Here is a 20,276-nt window from a genome sequence, read left to right as displayed (position 1 = left end):
TTATCAGGGACTTGCGCATCCATGGATTTCGGTATCGGAGGGAGGTCCTGGAACCCATCCACTACGGATATCCAGGGACGACTGTATATCAAAATAAAAATTTAAACAAGGTGGGTGAAATGTGCAAAATGATACTATTGTGGGCCTTATATTTTGGTCAAGAGAGATGGTCTTTTTCTGCTGAAATGAAGACAGCAGTGGGAGAGGTGTGGAAAGGAATAGAAGTTATGGTTGAAGGAATGGGAGGACTGAGTCAGTCCTCAGATGGAACATGACAGTGGCCTTGACCAATTAGGCTCCCGAGCACTACCCTTCTGACCTGGGTGCCTGCATAAGCTGCGTGGTGTCTTTGTCATATGGAGTTTTCTGAGCTACATTAGGTTTCCAAGCTAGTTTTCATTCTCTCAGTGTTTCTTGTAATCAACACTTAAGCTCCTCTTACAGATCTAAGCTAAACACCATGTAAAGCCAAGTTTTTTTTTTTCTACAGTGTTATGGAGAAAGAGGATTAAGTTTTATAGGGGGAGAAGACAGGCGTTTAAATTTAGACCTCATGGATGAAAGCAAGCCTCATGCTGCATCTGAATCAGAAACAAGGCAGAGTCATTTCTTTATTCCAAAAGCCAACGGCTGCTCAGAGACAAGCAGATTGAACCACTTCCTCCCTGCACAGAAATTCTCAGGGTATACACACGCACACATTTACATACACATATGGTTAGAAGAACAAAGAAAAGAAGCAAAAAGAAAGCTAATTCACTGATGATGTCATTTGCAACTTCAGAGCATAGGTCTCATATCACCTGATTTCCTCTAAAAAAGCATGTTTCAGGAGTCCAGGCAATTTCTCATAGAAGGAAGTTTAGGAGTTACATTGTAGACAAGCACTAATCAAGTCAGGCTAGTTACTGGGGGTGGGGTGGGTGCGGCAAGGAAAGAAAAGAAACAGAGAGACATTGTTTCCTTTTAGGTTTTTTTTTTCTTTTTGACACAGAGTCTCACCCAGGCTGCAGTACAGGGGCGCAATCTTGGCTCACTGCCACCTCAGCCTCCAGGTTCAAGTGATTCTCCTCCTTCAGCGTCCTGAGTAGCTGGGACTACAGGCACGCACCACCATGCCTAGCTAAATTTTGTATTTTTAGCATTTTAAATATTAATTAATTAATTTAGAGACGGAGTCTTGGTCTGTTGCCAGGCTGGAGTGCAGTGGTGCTGCAATCTCGGCTCACTGCAACTTCCGCCTCCTGGGTTTAAGCAATTCTTCTGCCTCAGCCTCCCAAGTAGCTAGGACCACAGGTGTGTGCCACCACACCCGGCTAATTTTTGTATTTTTAGTAGAGATGAGGTTTCACCATGTTGGCCAGGATGGTCTCGATATCTTGACCTTGTGATCCGCCCACGTTGACCTCCCAAAGTGCTGGGATTACAGGCGTGAGCCACCGTGCCTGGCCAATTTTGCATTTTTAGTAGAGACAGGGTTTCAGCCTGTTGGTCAGGTTGGTCTCGAACTCTTGACCTTGTGATCCGCCCGCCTTGGCATCCCAAAGTGCTGGGATTACAGGCGTGAGCCACCGCGCCTGGCCCCTTTTAGATTTTTATTATGAAAAATGTCAGATGTGCACAAAAGAAGTGTGATAAACTCTTCATATACCTATCACTCAGACTCAACAATTCAATTACACTGAGTTGGAAAAAAACTAAAAAAGAGGAAATGTGCAATTTGGAATCTAGAACAGGTCACAGTTAAATTTAGCTTTACTGGCACCTTGCTTCAATTTCATTAATCAACTAATCAAAGTTTGTTTAACTTGGGTTTCCTTATCGGCATAAAGAAAGGCTGTTCACAGCTCGTCATCTGCATCAAGTGTATAGGTTCTGGTGGAAGGTTCAGGCTCTGTTCCAGATTCTGTGTCCTAGTTGATTTATTTTTAATCAAGTTTTGGGGAACAAAAAGGCTTTATATTATTTTTAATTAATTAATTATTTTTATGAGACAAAATTTTACTCTGTCTTCCAGGCTGGAGTACAGTGTGTGACCATAGCTCCACGCAGCCTCAAAACTCCTGGGCTCAAGTGATCCTCCTGCCTCAGCCTCCCGAGTGACTGGAACTATAGGTGCGCACCACCACACCTGACTGCTTTATGTTACTTCCTACATTTTCTCAACAAAAGTGAGACTTAACATTTTCTAACTCTAAGATCTGCTGTGTTTAAGATAGTGAGCAGGGTATCTGTGTGAAGAGTATCACTGGGCAAGGAGATCCCTGAACCTGGGTCCATGGAAGAGTTCTGGGACTGGAGATTGTAAGGCCTGTTCTCGCCAAGTTTAAAAGGAAAGAAACTGAGGCCAGCACAAGAAGATCTGATGTGAAGGAATTTATTCAGGCTCCCAGGTGAGGTTCTGCGGTCCGACAGGAGGGGCTGGAGAAGTCGCAGGGACTCCGCTCAGACATGGGGTTTTATACGGAGTGAGGGAGCTGGATTGGTTGTGGGAGAGCAGGACTGCTATTGGGTAAGTTACAAGCCTTTACCTAGGACTTGGGCTTGTTGGTGGTTGGAATTACTCAGCTGCTATTGGTTGTTAAGACTCGGCTGCTATTGGTTGTTAAGACTCGGCTGCTATTGGTTAGCAAGAGGCTAGGGTTACAGCACCTAGTTTGCATACTGGGCTCTTTTAAGGGAAGGTCAGGCTGTGCGAGCATGGGAGAAGGGAACAAGCCAGAGCATGTCTGAGCTTGCCTGAACTCGTCCAGGCTTGTCTGAGCTTTTGAACAAGGGGGGTGGTGTGCGTCCATGCTCCTGGCGAGGCAACCGGCCTTACAGAGATCTGTTAGAAGTGACAGTCTATAAAAGTGGGAGACAATGTCAAGAAAAAGGGTTGGGAAGGGGAGTAAGGCCTGGGTAGAGCTCTATGGAACACTCACACTCAGGTCAGAGGAGGGACACGCAAGAGCTCAGGCATGGCAGCGTCCTGGGAGGAAGGGAAATAAAAGGGTCGACCGCATGAAGGGAGTGGACGGTGCTAAAGTCCTTCAGATGAGGCAGGAGAAAGGTTTGGCACAAAGGCTGAGGGACAGAGAGAAAAACCTAACTGCAGCCAGGTGCAGTGGCTCACCCCTGTAATCCCAGAACTTTGGAAGGCTAAGCCGGATGGATCACCTGAGGTCAGAAGTTCAAGACCAGCCTGGCCAACATGGCCAGACCTTGTGTCTACTAAAAATAAAAAAAATTAGTCAGGCGTGGTGGTGCACACCTGTAGTCCCAACTACTTGGGAGGCTGAGACAGGAGGATCGCTTGAACCCCGGAGGTGGAGGTTGCAGTGAGTGGAGATTGAGCCACTGCACTGCAGCCTGGGCAACAGAGCAAGACTGTCTCAAAAAAAAAAAAGAGAAAAATCGAATTTCTATCCAGCTCTCCCCACCCCTCCCTACTTGCTTCCTGCTGATCCTTTTCAATTCTGGAATCCCTGGCCTCTTGGTTCCACAGAGACACTTTTCCCCCAGTTCCCTATCATCTCCTTACCCCCATTCCTCCTGGACTAGCTAATTCCTAGTCATTGGCCAGATCCCAACCTGAAAATCTCTTCTTGACCTTTCAGGCCAGATCTGATCCCACAGTGATACACTCTGCACTTCTCCATCCAACATCTCGGTTATCTTTGTGTATTTTCATGATTCTTTGATGCCCAGACAGTTAGCTTCATGAGGGAAGAGAGCAAGTCTGTAACAGGTGCCTACCTCAGGGTCTGGCCCAGGTGTGTTCAATAAAGAGTTACTGACTGGATGAATGAATGAATTGATGAAGGTAAGTAGGTGTTGGCATACTCTCAGGACTCAAGGCCAGATATTCTTTCTGGAACTGCTCAGAAGTTCTAGCTTATCGTCTGCAGTTGCCATTGACAACCCTGGGTAACGCCAACCATTGTGTCCCCTACTGCTGCTCCCATGGCCAGGGTCCTGCGTAGGCCAGGCCAGCTTCGTGCTCTCCAGCCTCAGCCCGGTGCTCTTAGCATCAGACCATCTTGGGAAGAGATGCTTCTGGGACTGATGGGAGAAGCCAGACTGGAATGTGTGGGAGGTGAGGAAGGGAGATTGTGGATGCAGACAGCTTTTTCACAAGTTTGACTTTGAAAGGGAAGAGAGAATTAGGAGGTAGCTGCAAGGAGATTTGGGGTCAAAACAGATTTGTTTCTGTTTTTTTTTTTTTTTTTTTTTAAATTTCAGGAGAGATTTAAATATGGTGAAATGTCAGTGGGCAGGTTCTGGTCAGGAGGGAGAGGTTGAGTAAATAGGAATGGGAAAGAATCCTGAGGGGAGGAGAGGAGGGGCCGCTAATGAGCACCTGGATGGTAATTAGCAGGCTCCCTCTGCCTCAGGCTTGGCTGAGACCCCAGACAGGCGGGGCAGCCCCTCCTGATCCCAACGTGGGATGCTAGACCACCTATGCAGGGCTGGGAGGAAAATATCTGGGAGCTGGTAGTTCTGAATCACCAGATTGACCACCCACATCCAGCTTATAAAGCGGTTGGACAGGCCGAGAGAGAGGAGTCAGAGACTAGGAAGAAGATTTCTTTATTTTTAATTTTAAAATTATTATTATTAATTATTACTTTTTTGAGACAAAGTCTCACTCTGTCATCAGGTTGGAGTGCAATGGCCCAATCTCAGCTCACTGGAACCTCTGCCTCCTGGGTTCAAGCGATTCTCCTACCTTAGCCTCCTGAGTAGCTGGGACTACAGGCGCAGGCCACTACGCCCAGATAATTTTTTTGTATTTTTAGTAGAGATGGGGTTTCACCATGTTGGTCAGGATGGTCTCAATCATCCTACCTCTGTCCGTCTTGGCCTCCCAAAGTGCTGGGGTTATAGGCGTGAGCCACCACACCCAGCCTAAATTATTTTTATTATTATTTTTTGAGATGGAGTTTCGCTCTTGTTGCCCAGGCTGGACTGCAGTGACGCATCTCGGCTCCCTGCAACCTCCACCTCCTAGGTTCAAGCTATTCTCCTGCCTCAGCCTCCTGAGTAGGTGGGATTATAGGCGCTTGCCACCATATCCGGCTAATTTTGTATTTTCAGTAGAGACAGGGTTTCACCATATTGGCCAGGCTGGTCTCAAACTCCTGACCTCAGGTGATCCACCCACCTCAGCCTCCCAAAATGCTGGAATTACAGGGGTGAGCCACGGCACCCAGCGGAAGCAGACTTCTTTAGCAGAGGCTGATACTGTGGAGCCCACCCCCCAGCCACACCCATGGGGGAGGGGAAGGTGCATCCTGCTTTCCTCAGGTCAACTGAGGGAGACACTGGAGAGTGGGAACAGTGGCCCCTGGAGCCAGGGAGACACAGGGATGTCTGACTCACACCTAGAAATCTACAGGCCTGTGTGCATATGTGTTATCTGCCTGTCAGTCCACAGGGTTTGGTGTTTTTTTTTTTAATTTTTAATTTTTAAAAAATTGAGATGGGGCATCTTACCATGTTGCCCAGGCCAGTCTAGAACTACTGAGCTCAAGCGATCCTCCCACCTTGGCCTCCCAAAGTGTTGGGATGACAGGCGTGAGCCACCGCACCTGGCGTACGTACTCTTCCCTCAGAATTACGTTTTTGGGATTCATCAATGTTTCATGTATCAGTAGTTCATAATATTATGCTATTAAATTTTATTTTTATTTTTTGAGACAGAGTCTTGCCCTGTCACCCAGGCTGGAGTGCAGTGGCGTGATCTCAGCTCACTGCAGCCTCTGCTTCCCGTGTTCAAGCAATTCTCCTGCCTTAGACTCCCAAGTAGCTGGAATTACAGGCGCCTGCCATCATGCCTGGCTAATTTTATGTTACACTGTTAACTTAAAGCTCACAAAAAATATTGTTAAATACCCCTCCAGAAAAATGTGATCAAGTTTTAAAATTTTTACATTAAAAAAAATTTTTTTTAGAGATGAGATCTTGCTATGTTGCCAGGCCATTCTTAAACTCCCAGTCTCAAGCGATCCTCCCACCTGAGCCTCCTGAGTAGCTGAGACCACATGCGCATACCACCACACCTGGCTAATTGTAGTATTTTTTGTGGAGATGGGGTTTCAACATTGTGCCTAGGCTGGTCTCTAACTTCTGAGCTCAAAGAATCCTCCTGCCTTGGCCTCCAAAATTGCTGGGATTAGAGGCGTGCACCACAGTGCTCGACCACGCTGGGCTTTGAAAAAGGACAGATGAAGGTCCGTCAAATGTGTGCATTCCAGATGTGGGTGACAAGCATGAGAGAGCCTGGCTGGCTGTTGATCTAGATCAGTGGGTCTCACCGAGGGTGATTTTCCATCTGAGGGGATGTTTGGCAATGTCTAGAGACATTTTTGATCATCACAACTAAGGAGTATTTCTAGTGAGGGTCCTCTAGTGGGCAGAGGCCAGGGGTGAGCGGGCTTGGAGGCCTCGGAGGTTTGAGAGAATGAAGAATTGAAATAGTCATCCCAGAAGTAGGGGAGCAAGGTGACACACAGGAGGTTGCCGAGTGTGGTGACGGCCACAGGCAAGATGTAAGAGAATGAAGGGCCCAGACGTGGAGCCAGGATAGATACTTGGAGGCCATTCAGCAGGAGGGGGCTACGATGGGATCCCCTATAGAGCCTGTGTGCACTGGTGTCCATGACCCCAGCCCCTCAGCAAAGCTTCGCCGAAACCTGGAGTGGCACCGAGGATCTCTGGGAACAGTTCCATCTTTTTTTTTTTTTTTTTGAGACGGAGTCTCATTCTGTTGCCCAGGCTGGAGTGCAGTGGTGTGATCTCAGCCCACTGCAACCTCTGTCTCCCAGGTTCAAGCAATTCTCCTGCCTCAGCCTCCCGAGTAGCTGAGATTACAGGCAGGTACCACCACACTCAGCCAATTTTTTTTTTTTCTTGAAACCAAGTCTCACTCTGTCTCCCAGGTTGGAGTATAGTGGTGCGATCTTGGCTCACTGCAACCTCTGTCTCCCATGTTCAAACGATTCTCCTGCCTTAGCCTCCTGAGTAGGTGGGATTACAGGTGCCTGCCACCACAGCCAGCTAATTGTTGTATTTTTAGTAGAGATGGGGTTTTACCATGATGGCCAGGCTGGTCTCGAACTTCTGACCTCGTGATCCACCCGCCTCGGCCTCCCAAAGTGCTGGGATTGCAGGCATGAGCCACCACGCCCAGATCAATTTTTGTGTTTTTAGTAGAGATGGGGTTTCACCATGTTGGCCAGGCTGTTCTCAAACTCCTGACCTCAGGTGATCTGCCCACCTTGGCCTCCCAAAGTGCTGGGATTACGGGCGTGAGCTGCCGTGCCTGGCCAGTTCCATTTTCTTTATTGCTATAGGTCTTAGTCATCACTTGTCCAACCACATTCTTCACTGGCCCACATCAGATGAGTCAGTTCCTTCATTGGTGATGGCCCAGTGACTACAGGGAGCACTCAGCCTCCATGGCTCTGATTCTGCGTTAACAGAAGGGAGCCCTTCTTGAGTTCACCTTGTCGGTGCCATCGAGCATGACTTCAACTCTACTTGTTCCTGGCTACACCTGCACAGGGCTGAGAGATGAGGAATGTGGGAGACAGCTCTCAGAGCCTCTTACAGAAACCAGGGTGGCAAGCGACAGACGCTGACTCTGACCCCAAGGGAAATTCATACGAAGGATATGGGTCCCTCACACCATGGAAGGGGAAATTGAAGAGCCTGTTCTGGAAAAGACAGGAAACAGGGAGGCCATGGAGACCTAGAAGCTGGAACCAACCAAGCATCTCATGCGGCCACACTGTAAGGATGTGTCAGCCAGCCTCTTCTTGGCTTTTGCCTCCCTCTGTTCAAGGGGCAGAGTCTGAGTGCCTAGGTGGTCCCGGAGCCTTCCCTCTCCCTCCTCTCTGCTGCCCCATGGAGGACAAACACCATTTCTGACTCCCCTAGATACTCTAAGTGCCATTCTTAGGATCTCAGTAGGTGCAGGACTGAGAAAACAAGCGCTCACGATGCTGATGGGTCACCTTGGCTTTATCAGCAGAATTCCGGGATGCTCAGCTCCCAGAAGACCCTCCCCAGTTCCCAAGGTCCTCTTCATCCATGATGAGGATGACAAAACTTCTCTGAGTCTCAGACAGCTTTGAGGCTGGGATGGAAACAGGATTGCATAACAGTTTCAGGGGGATGCTGGACCCCCAGTCTTCAATCCCGACTCTGGAACACCTCCTTTAGCCCGTGTCTGCCTGGCTCAGCTGCAGGCCTCATACCCTGTCTCCCTAGGACCTGCAGCTGGACCATTCCATGCTCACAGACACATGGATTACACCAGCAGGGCCCTAGGCCTCTTCCTAACCTCAGATTTTTTTTTTTTCTAAAAGGGCAAGACACTATTTTAGTGTCTGTTTTGCAGGGAGAAAAAAAAATCCTGTTTATCCTTATGATTCATTTTGGTGGTTTTTGGATAATGTTGTATTGATTCATGACGACTCGCTCAGCATCTGGTATGAATTAAATGAGACTTTCTCTTTTTGACGGTAAAATGAAAGATCTTAAACAAGGCCAACATTAAGAAGAGGCCTGGGGGGAATCTGAGAGCTGGAGCAATCCTGGGGACTTGAGTCAACTCAGTGGGATGCCTGCCATCAGCAAAGCCAGCACAGTGCCATGCAGCTCCTGGGCAGTGCTGCTTGTGACCTTACGTCTGCTCCTCATGAGCACCACAGTGACCCACTGCAGGTCTGATTCCTTCCCACCATATGCTGTTCTACCTTGTAGTCATGATTCCACCTAGATAAATGGGGAAACAGAGGCAGGCAGCTGGCATGGATGTGATATCAGGTGTCAGATTTTCTCTGGTTTGTTCCAGAAAGTTTTCCACAGAATCCCAGAGGACATCCAATGGTTCTTAACGGGGGATGATTTTGGCACCCCCAGGGGAATTGGGCAATGTCTGGCGGCATTTTGGTTGCCACAACTAGGGAGGTGCTACTGGCATCTACCTGCAATGTCAGGACAGCCTCCGCAACACAGAACGATCCAGCCCACATGTCAGTAGTGCTGAGGCTGAGGCACCGTGCCCTAACCCAAAGGGACTCCAAATCCAAGTGATGTGATGGTCAGGGCATTAGCGGACTCAATGCAAAGGCCTCTCCAGATGGCAAAATAGATTGTGTGAAAAATTATGTAATTTTTGTGTTTAAAAAGAGTAGAAACCTGGGCAACCTAGCAAGACCTTGTCTACAAACATATTCAGGCTGAGAAAACAAAAAATAAAAAAAGACCCTGTCTTGGCCAGGTGCAGTGACTCACACTTGTAATCCCAGCACTTTGGAAGTCCAAGGCTCGTGGATCTCAAGGTCAGGAGTTTGAGACCAGCCTGGCCATTATGGTGAAACCCCATCTCTACTAAAAATACAGAAACTAGCCGGGCAGGGTGGTGCATGCCTGTAATCCCAGCTACTCAGGAGGCCGAGGCAGGAAAATTGATTGAACCCAGGAGATGGAAGTTTCAGTGAGCCAAGATTGTGCCAATGCACTCCAGTCTGGGTGACAGAGAGAGACTCTGTCTCAAAAAAAAAAACAAAAAAAAAAACCCTGTCTTTACAATATGTGTGTGTGTATATATATGTATGTTATATATACATGTATGTGTGTGTGTATATATATTATATCAGATATGGTGGTATGTGCCTGTGGTCCCACCTGCTCAGGTGTCTGAAGCTAGTGGATCTCTTGAGCCCAGGAGCTCAAAGCTGCAGTGAGCCATGACTGCCAGGCACTCCAGCCAAGGAGACAGAGTGAGATTCTGTCTCAAAATAAAAAGTATATATCTTGCCTAGATCTTGGTCTCTGTGTGCCATTCTCTACTAAAAGAAACCAGGGCTAAAATGGCCAGTCCAAGGTTGGGGCAGCTGAACAAGGAGGGTATCAGCACTATGGAGTCTGATTAAAAGGACACAGGGGCTTATGTGAAAAGGCTCTGTCTGGCCAAATACAGGATGATTTGAGCAACAAAAAGAACAGTGCAAATATGTTAAAATCCATATTTGTAAGTTGAAAGAGGAGCTTGTGATCAAAACATGAAAAGGTACCTTGGCCAGGTGCAGTGGCTTACACCTGTAATCCCAGCACTTTGGGAGGCCTAGTCGGCTGGATCACCTGAGGTCAGGAGTTTGAGACCAGCCTGGCCAACATGGTGAAACCCCATGTCTACTAAAAATACAAAAAATTACCCAGATGTGGTGGTAGTTGCCTGTAATTCCAGCTACTCGGGAGGCTGAGGCAGGAGAATCGCTTGAACCCAGGAGGTGGAGGTTGCAGTGAGCCATGACTGCGCCACTGCACTCCAGCCTGGGCAACAAGACCAAAACTCTGTCTCAAACAAAAAAAAAAGATACCTCCAAATCATGTGGCTTCTAGAGGTTTCCTTTGTGGAAAAAAGAATCGTGCTTCCATTGCCTCTTAAACCTAGATGTTCCCATTTCCTTTAGTGTTAACCATGGAGGAAGGGAAGTTTGTATCACCAGTGTTAATGCTGCTCTGGAAAGGGAGCCAGAATGAAGGTGCACAGGGATCTCGCAGTCACCATCAAAGAAGCCATGACTAAGCACATACTCTATGGCTGCAGCTCTCCTGTGGGAAAGAGAGAGACAGAAAGAGACAGAGCAACATGCGACCCGATGACTGCAGCCTAGGTGGATATGTCTGTGATAGGGTGCTTCAGTTGGAATCTGCCTCTTATAACTGGAAATTAATTTCAACAATAGAAAGAAGTTACTGACTCATAGTCAAGAAAACTCAACAACGCTGCAGTGCGGTCCTTGGACTAGAGTGGTCCACGAACTGTTTTTTTTTGGTCCATGATGAGATATCTACGTGGCTGAAGTATCCATGTGTGTGAACTTTCTTTCCTACCTCGTTGATGATGCTATAGAATAATGAGAACACCTAGGTTTAAGAGGCATAACTTTTTATAAAGGATACCTCCAGTGGATGAAGCCATATGATTCATCTTTATTGTATGTTGCAAAAGCATTAGCCAATAAAATAACAATAAAACTGAAAATGAAAAGGGAAACTGCTATTATTACAGACAGTTCGAAAAACAGTGGTCTAGAGTGGTGATTCCCAGTCCTGGCTGCTCAACAGAACTACCTGGTGAGCTTTGACAACTCCCAATATTGAGGCTCGTTCTCAGGGATTTTCATTTATTTGTCCTGGGGTGGGGCCAAAGCATGGCTAGTTTTAGAAGCTTGCCAGGTGATTCTAATGTGTAGCCAGCATTGAGAACCAGTGTTTTGGATTCAGGCTGTCCTCAACTGAGGCTTCATCCAATGGTCAGGAATGTCACCAAGACCTGGTGTCCTTATAGCACTAAATAGTTATATTAGAAAAGGAGAAAGAACTCAAATCAATGACCTCAGCTTCTACCTTAAGAAACTAGAAGGTGTTCAAGTTCTGCTTGGATCTAAAAGGTGTAAAAAAATAAATGTAAAGAAACCAGAAAAAGAAGAGCAAATTCAATCTATGCAAATGAAATAAAGATCAAAGGGGGAAATCAATGAAATGAAAAACACAAGAACAATAGAAAACAGTCAATGAAATCAAAAGCTGGTTTTTTGAAAATATCAACAAAATTGATAAACTTTAGTCTGACTGATTATGCAAAAGAGACAAAACACAAATTGCTGATATCAGAAATGAGAGAGGAGACATCACTACAGATTCTATAGATATTGAAAGGATAAAAAGGGAGCATTATAAACAACTTTGTGCCAACAGTTTCAATAACTTAGATGAAATGGATAAATTCCTTGAAAAACTTAAACTACCAAAGCTTATTCATGAAAAAATAGGTCATTTGAATAGCCTAATATTAATTAAAGAAATTGAATTTATAGTTAAAAACTTTGTCACAGGCTGAGCACAGTGGCTAACCTGTAATCCCAGCACTTTGGGAGGCCAAGGTGGACAATGGATCACTTTAGGTCAGAAGTTCAAGACCAGCCTGGCCAACATGGTGGAAACCCTACTCTACCCTACCTCTACTAAAAATACAAAAAAAAGAAAAAAAATTAGCCAGGCATGGTGGTGTGCACCTGTAGCACTAGCTACTTGGGAGGATGAGGCAGGAGAATTGCTTGAATCCACAAGGCAGAGGTCAGTGAGCTGAGATTATGCCACTGCACTCCATCCTGGGCAACAGAGTGAGACTCTGTCTCAAAAAAGAAAAACAACAACAACTTTGTCACAAAGAAAACCACAGACCTGCAGTCTAAGCCAGAAAACTGTGCCTAGCACGGGGTGGGAGGAGGGTGCTAGCAGCATAGCCTGGAAGGCAGGCAGCTCCTCTGGCCACGAAGTCCAGTCCACTCCAGGCTAACTTGGACATATTGCAAGGAGATGTTGGATAAATTTGAAACTACAGTTAAATGTCAACCAACAGCCTCTCACCCATCTGTCCCTAAGGAACTGCTTCAAGATGTCCCAACAATCCAATAGGACTTTCATTTTATTTTCTTTTTTAATTTTCCACCTAGATTTCAGAGAATCATTTTATTTTCTTGTATCAAATGTGAGCCTGGTGGGTAGATGCCTCTGAGCACTGACTTTTAGGAAAAACGAACCCACACTGTGAAATAGACTTTTGCAGCTCATACCAAACCTCTGATAACAATGCACTGGTGTGGCCACAGCTTTACTCTGGTTTTAAGTGGCAATCCCTCCTCATCTGAATATTGGTGAAACCTTGGCTGGGAACAGCTTGGAGGGGTCAGTCCTAGTCCAGGCCCCCTTACTTTGTCATTGTCCTGTGCCTTGTGCACTGACAGGTTTCTGTGTCTTAAGATGGCCACCCATCAGACTTGTCACCATGTCTAAGCCAACCTACTAATGACCTGAGATTTTGGTCTCGGTCTCTGCAATTGCTTGTATTTCTATCTCTAAAGTAGAGTTCTCATCTCTCTTTTGTTGCTTTCATGATTTCTCTATTTGTTACTGTAATGTTGCAATGCAGCCTGTTCACCCACCTGCAGTGCAGTGCACCATGGAAGGCCCTCCTCTCTGGGCTCCCATGGTGGGAGGTGTGGGAAGAAAAGACCCCAGACTCAAGGGAGTGGGTACTTACGGGCAGGGGAAAGGGATGCGGTCATCTTCATAATGTTTTCTTTAAACTAGATGATAGGGACGTGGGTGTTTTGCATTCTTCTTTATGTCTTTTGTATATTATATTTAATACTTCTTTTTTTGAGATGGAGTCTTTCTCTGTTGCCAGGCTGGAGTGCAATGGTGCGATCTTGGCTCAGCAAAACCTCCGCTTCCCGGGTTCAAACGATTCCCTTGCCTCAGCTTCCTGAGTAGCTGGGATTACAGGCACCCTCCACCACACCTGGGTAATTTTGTATTTTTAGTAGAGATGGGGTTTCTCCCTGTTAGTCAGGCTGGTCTCAAACTCCCGACCTCAGGTGATCTGCCTGCCTTGGCCTCCCAAAGCGCTGGATTACAGGTATAAGCCACCACGCCCAGCCCACTTTTTTAATTAATAAAAAGAAAAGTCAGTATACATGAATATTAAAAAATAGTGCTGGGCAAAATTCACACCATGCTGTGGTGCAGAGACTACCTCCTCCCTAGCCAAGAACCCCCTCTCCTTCCAGGGAAGTCATGAGGTGAATAGTGGTGCCTTAGACTGGGCCCTTCACTGCTGCTGGACTCTTTGCAAGTGGGGTCAGAGTCCTGGGAAATGTAGCCTTTGGCGCAGAGAATGAAGCTTGGGCATTTTGTGTGTACTCTCAGGTTGCAGATACTGTATGTAGACTCCGTCAAGAAGTCTGTTGGGGGCTGGATGCAGTGACTTATGCCTGTAATCCCAGCACTTTTGGAGGCTGAGGTGGGAGGACTGCTTGAACCCAGAGGTCGAGGCTGCAGTGAGCCATGATTGCGCCATTGCACTCCAGCCTGGGAGACAGAGTGAGACCCTCTCTCAGAAGGGAAAAAAAATAGAAGCATGTTGAGGCTTCTCATTGATCTGAAAAGGGAGTTCATGATAAATATGTTTGGGCTGGAAAAAAACAAGCACATAAACAAACAAAATAAAAAACCCAACCCTTGTGCCTTGGTCCTTGGGTGACCAGTGAAATATTCCATCACCATGGAAGAAGAGAAGATGGATCCTGGGGGACAAACCGCACTCCCTCTGACACTTCCTACCAGGCTGCTCTACCTCCCTGGGGGCCTTCTCCCTGCCCCACACCAGCTTTTGTAAACCTCTCAGCTCAGCACCACCCACCCCCATCCCTCTGCCATCACTCTTAGCAAAAACCCTTTCTTTCTATTGCACAGAACAAAGAGAATCCATCACACGAGAGTTTCTTCAACTTCCTGCTCTCTCCTTCCCCACCCTCACCAGACGCCCTGCTTGAATGCCCTTCCTTTTCTCTCCAAGGCCAGACCTTGCTCCTGGGCTCTCAATTCCACCCCTCCTATTGGCCTAGAACTACAAAACCAGGTCTCTCCCACTGTTTCCAGACTCCCGGCAGTGTGTCAGCATTTAAACATGCTCAAGTCTTTTCCATGAAAAATGTTCCCTGGGGCCAGGTGTGGTGGCTCAGGCCTGTAATCCCAGCACTTTGGGAGGCCAAGGTGGGCAGATCACTTGAGGTCAGGAGTTCGAGATCAGCCTAGCCAACATGGTAAAACCCCATCTCTACTAAAAATACAAAAATTAGCCGGGTGTGGTGGTGCATGCCTGTAGTCCCAGTTCCTAGGGAGGCTGAGGCACAAGAATCACTTGAACCTGGGAGACAGAGGTTGCGGTGAGCCAACATCATGCCACTGCACTCCAGCCTGAGTGGCAGAGGGAGACTGTCAAAAAAAAAAAAGAAAAAAGAAGGAGGAAAGAAAGAAAAAAGAAGGAAGAAAGGAAGGAAGGGAGGGAGGAAGGAGGGAGGGAGGGAAGGAGGGAGGGAAGAAGGGAGGGAGGGAGGAAGGAGGGAAGGAGGGAGGGAGGGAGGGAAGGAGGAAAGTAAGGTGCTCCCTGGACTCCATCTCTCTGCTCTCCTTCTGCATAAGCCAGCAGGAGCTCCCTTCTCTATGTCCACCACTTTAGTTTCTTTAAAATAAGAAATGAGACATTTCAAAAGACCCCTTCCTATTGTTTTTTGTTGTTGTTGTTTAATAAGGAATTGTCGAGACACCAAGAAACCTAGATGGCAGTCCTAAGGGTTCACTCTACTTTCCTTTTTCTTTCTACAGCAACGTCATAAGCTCCAGTTATTTCCACAGTGGTTTCAGTCCTCTCCCTTGGTGTATTTGAAAAAAATATACCTAGGGAGAACTGGATTCTCCATCTGCTTGGGGAACTAACACAGAGTATCCACAACCTGTTTCAAAGGGAGGGGATCAGGCCGTATGAGGTGGCTCATGCCTGTAATCCCAGCACTTTGGGAGGCCAAGGTGGGAGGACTGCTTGAGCTCAGGAGTTCAAGACCAGCCTGGGGAACATGGGGAAATTCCATCTCTACAAAAAATAAATAAAAAGTAGCCAGGTGTGATGGCGTGAGCCTGTAGTCTCAGCTACATAGGAGGCTGAGATGGGAGGATCACTTGAGCCTGGGAGTTGGAGATCGCAGTGAGTTAAATAAGCCATGATCGTGCCACTGCACTCCAGCCTGGGGAGACCCTGTCTCAAACCAACCAACAAACAAATAAAACAATAGGAAGGGGTCTTCCGAACCTGCTTACATCTTCTTTTGGGAGCAGTGAAAATTAGCGAAGACATGTTCCAATCAGAATTCCATTTCCTCATTTAAGGCAAAACCCTCTCTGTTCAGTAATTAGCACAATTTAGGGGACGAGCATTCTCCCAGGAACTCCTGGGAAGATAACCCATATGAATTTTGTAACAAAGATGTAAAATGTGTCTTTGTGAGAAAGCGGCATACAGATTTTGGTGGGACTTTGAATCATACACAGTCATGATTCGTTTCATCTTTTTTTCCAGAAAAATATGCAAAACAAAATAAATATGTGATGTGTATTACAGGGTCTTTGCGCCTTTGGAGGAGAATGTAACCAAAGGTTTCCCAGGACAGCACAGCGTTCAAGTGTCTAGAAAGTTCTGTATGCACACTCTGATTTACTTCCCATCAGCTCTTTCTCATTCATGCTGCTGTAGACTCCCACAAGCTGGGCGGCTTAGAAACAGCAGAAATGCACTTTCTCACTTGCCAGAGATTGGAATGAGATAACAGTGCCAGCATGGGTGGGCTGTGGCAAGGCCTCCCTTCTGGGTTGCAGATGGCCGAATTCTTGTTATCCCCACGTGGTGGGGAGCAGAGAGACAGTGAGTGAACTCTGGGGTCCTTTCATGGGGTACTAATCTCACTGCTGAGGGCTCTTAGCTAATGACCTAATCACCTCCTAAAGGCTCCCCTCCCAATACCATCCCTGTGGGGGTTAGGATTTCAACAGATGAATCTGGGGAGGGGACTCACATCTTCAATCCATGGTGCCTGTTCACTCTCCCCACATCTGTAGTCCAACACCTGCCATCTTCCTTGTCACTTCCTGTCCAAATCCACCCAGTGGACTCCCTCAGTCCTTACCATCCTTGGCTTCCCAGCACCACCTGGTGTTTGGGGCCTCTTCTTCCTTGAAATCTCCCTTTTCCCATGTCTGTGACCCACACTCCCCAGGCAGCTCTCACCCAGGCCTCAGCAGGGGTAAGCCCTCTTCTCTTTTCCACCCCATCTGGGATCTCATTCACTCCACGTCATCCTGGGACAGTTCAATTAGGGGTTCTCTGGCCATTGGAAGTCCTGGGGAGCCACAGATCTCGGAACTCCAAGGCCTCCCTGGGGTTTGCTGTGATTCCCAGGGACTCTGGCCTCCTCTCCTCTTGGGATCTGGTTTCCTTGTGCGCTGCCTCTGTCTACCCCAGGTTCTGAAGGAAAACTCAACTTCGTCTTCGGTTCCCCCACAACATTTGACCATGCCCCAATGTGGGGTCATTAGACTTTGCCAGGGGTCCTGGGGGCTGTCTAGGCTGGAGTCTTACCAGGACTGGCGCGCCCTCTGCCATCTTGCCTCCACCTTGGCTCCTCCCGCTTTACCTTTCATTCTGCCACAGCAACTCCAAAGTCCTCCCTACTGTCTGAAGCATCTTCCCTCCTCTGAATTTTGAGCTCTGCTGACACCCCGGCCTTCCAGAAGATGGAACTAGTGGCATGTGCCTCTAGTTCCATCTATTCAAGAGGCTGAGGCAGAGGATTGCTTGAGCCTAGGAGTTCAAGGCTGCTCACTTTCTTGAGCCCTACAATGAGGCATGATTGTGGCCTGCACTTGAGCCCACGAGACAGAGCAGGGCCCTGTCTCTTAATAAACAAACAACAAAACAGAAACTAGGGAAACCACAGTTTCACGAAACTCCCTGGAAATGAGAGAGCTGCCTAACACCTTGGATGAGAAATAGCCATTTGAACAATTAATTTGTGATCTAGGATGGGAGAATTTTGCCACATTTAGTTTCTACAAAGAAGCAAATACTTCCATTTCTCTTTTGAGCTTTATTCAACATTCAGAAAGCCTGGGCAATATGGCAAAACCACACCTCTACAAAAAAGTTAAAAAAAAAAATTAGCCAGGCATGGTGGTGTGCACCTGTAGTGCCAGCTACTTGGGAGGCTGAGGTGGGAGGATCACTTGAGCCCAGGAGGCAGAGGTGGCAATGAGCCAAGATCACACCACTGCGCTCCAGCCTGGGAGACAGAGCCAGAACACGTCTTTAAAAAAAAAAAAGGAATCTAGAAGAAGAAATCTACCCATCATCACTGGCCCCACATCTAAGCAGCTGTCTTTCAGAGATAGTCTCTCTTGGCTGGTGATGAACCTGAGGAAACGTGTTCTCTTTCCGGGTCCACAAGGGGGCGTAGTTTTAAGGGCAAGAACTTCTAGTGCCATGTCCCGCTCCCATCTCTCACCATCTGGGAGATTTAACCGTTTATGTTTGAATTTCAAGGGCTTGGGAAGAAACTAAGAGTCAACCACCCCAGTGGAAGTTCTAAGGAACTCCTTTCATTGGCCCCGGGTCTTAGAGAAGGTGGGGGTTCCTCCCAGGTTAAAAGTCCCCTTCTTCCACACCCCTTCAGACTCCATGTTTGGGTCCCCTTCCGTGAACACTGCCTTCGTGGGAGCCATCTTTCTCTCTCCTGGATTTCCCCTCTGGGGTCCCTTTCCACACTCTCTTGTGGAAGCCTGTCTTCCCCTCCTAAACTCCATCTCTCTCTCTGTTCCCTTCCACTCAGTGTGGAAGCTGCTTTCCTCTCCTGGATTCCATCTTTCTGGATCCTCTCAGTGTGAGAGGAGATTTCCTTCTCACTCGGTGTGAGTTAGCTTTTCTCTCTCCTTCTCCTTTTTCTCTCTTTAAATAAATCACTTTCTACAAACACTTTTGAGTCCCACATTTACTGCGCACTGCGCCGTGGTCCCCTCATTCTTGAGAGGGCAGGAGACTAAAAACCTGGAGAAGCATCCTCTTGGGAGCTGAAGGCACCCTGAACCCATGAACCCCAATATTAGAAACCTCCCTGGTCCTTCGCTGAGATTCAAGGAAGTGTCTTGAGCGACAGAAAACGCTGTTCCCAGAGCTGTCTCTGAAAACACGTAGAATGTTTTTGGCAAAATCTTGGCCATATTAAATCAAGGAAACTGCATATTTTAATTAGGTTCTTCCTGGGCCAAGTTTTTACGTAGATTTTCAGCAATGTCAATGCATGATATATAAGTATAGAGCCTTTATGTCAGGAAGAGGCTGTATGAAGATACTAATGCCACATACTGCATTTAGAAAAAGCTTTTCACCCTGAATCATGTAGAACAGAAACATCTTTTTACTATCTTATTTCACAGTCACATGTGAAATTTATCTTAAAGCCTGAGGAATGTACACATATTTTTATATATTTGTAAAATCTGCAACAAGGAGCACAAAGTATTAGGAGAGCTACATTCAGGCTCTTCCCCAGGATTTCCAGGAGCACCTCTTTTTGTGGGGTTTCCTTAACATAGAAGCCTTTTTCTTTCTAGTTTTAAGAAAAATTTAATTTTTGTTTCGTTTTGTTTTCAGATGGAGTTTTACTCTTGTTGCCCAGGCTGGAGTGCAACGGTGCGATCTCGGCTCACTGCAACCGCTACCTCCTGGGTTTAAGTGGTTTTCCTGTCTCAGCCTCCCGAGTAGCTGTGATTACAGGCACACACCACCATGCTTGACTAATTTTTGTATTTTTAGTAGAGATCGGGTTTCACTATGTTGGTCAGGTTGGTCTCAAACTCCTGAACTCAGGTGATCCATCCACCTCGGCCTGCCAAAGTCCTGGGATTACAGGTGTGAGCCACTGCACCCAGTCCTTATGTATTTATTTTTGAGACAAAGTCTCCTCATTGCCCAGACTGGAGTGCAGTGGTGTGATCATAGCTCACTGCAGCCTTGACCTGGGCTCAAGTGATCCTCCCACCTCAGACTCCCAAGAAGCTAGGCTACAGGTGTGTGCCACCAGGCCTGGCTAATTTTTTAATTAGATGGGGGTCCCGCTTTGTTGCCCAGGCTTATCTTGAACTCCTGGGCTCAAGGAATCCACCCACTTCAGCCTCCTAGAGTGCTGGGATTACAGGTATGAGTCACTGAACCCAGCTACAAATTTTTTTTAAGACTTAATTTTTTTTTAGACCAGGTTTATGTTCACAGCAAAAAGGAAGGTACAGAGAGTTCCGGTGTACTCCCTGCCAGCCTCCCTGATGATTAATATCCCCTCAGAGTGGTCCATTTGTTACAATCCGAGAACCTACACATCATCATTGCGCAGAGTCCACAGCATACATCCTGTGGGTTTGGACAAATGTATGATGACCTGCATCTGCCATTAGAGTATCATACAGAGCAGTTTCACTGTCCTAAATAGAAGCCTTTTCTTGAGGTATGGCCCCTGGTTTTGCCCCTTATCTGGGAACTCTCGCACCCACTGCCACTCCCAATAGTGGACTGTGTCCCCATTCCAACCCCTTGCTCACATAACAGCAGAGGGGGCAGCTGCCCCTGTGGGGAAGTGCTCCAGAGACTGAGCCCATCGCTCGGTCAGCCCTGGGGATCTGGATGGGGACATCCAGAGACAGGGTCAGTTAGTCTAGTCACCAAACTTGTTCGGATCACGGAAAGAGCTGCTTGTTTCAGCAGAGGGGAGGGAGCAGCTCTGCACAGCGGGGAGAGGGGAAAAGTAAGTGAGCTGCGGAAACAGGGCAAAGAGATC

General features: G+C 47.2%; 1 long non-coding RNA gene across 4 annotated transcripts in view; it reads left to right on the top strand.

Moving 5' to 3' along the window:
* The window catches only part of LOC105724934 (uncharacterized), a 76,508-nt gene that overhangs the window by 18,549 nt on the left and 37,683 nt on the right, over positions 1 to 20,276 (top strand). For 3 of the 4 annotated variants that reach the window (XR_010342641.1, XR_010342643.1, XR_010342642.1), the window contains exons 3-4: positions 8 to 110; positions 2,018 to 2,393. This is a non-coding gene — a long non-coding RNA (uncharacterized LOC105724934). The remainder of the gene's footprint in view (positions 1 to 7; positions 111 to 2,017; positions 2,394 to 20,276) is intronic. The other variant, XR_010342644.1, reaches the window with a different exon arrangement.

The sequence above is a fragment of the Aotus nancymaae genome, unplaced genomic scaffold (genome assembly GCF_030222135.1).
Source record: "Aotus nancymaae isolate 86718 unplaced genomic scaffold, 86718_ANA_hifiasm-v0.15.2.pri h1tg000014l, whole genome shotgun sequence".
Taxonomy (NCBI): domain Eukaryota; kingdom Metazoa; phylum Chordata; class Mammalia; order Primates; family Aotidae; genus Aotus; species Aotus nancymaae.
The sequence above is the reverse complement of the archived record's forward strand: the minus strand, read 5'-3'. Positions and strand labels throughout refer to the sequence as shown.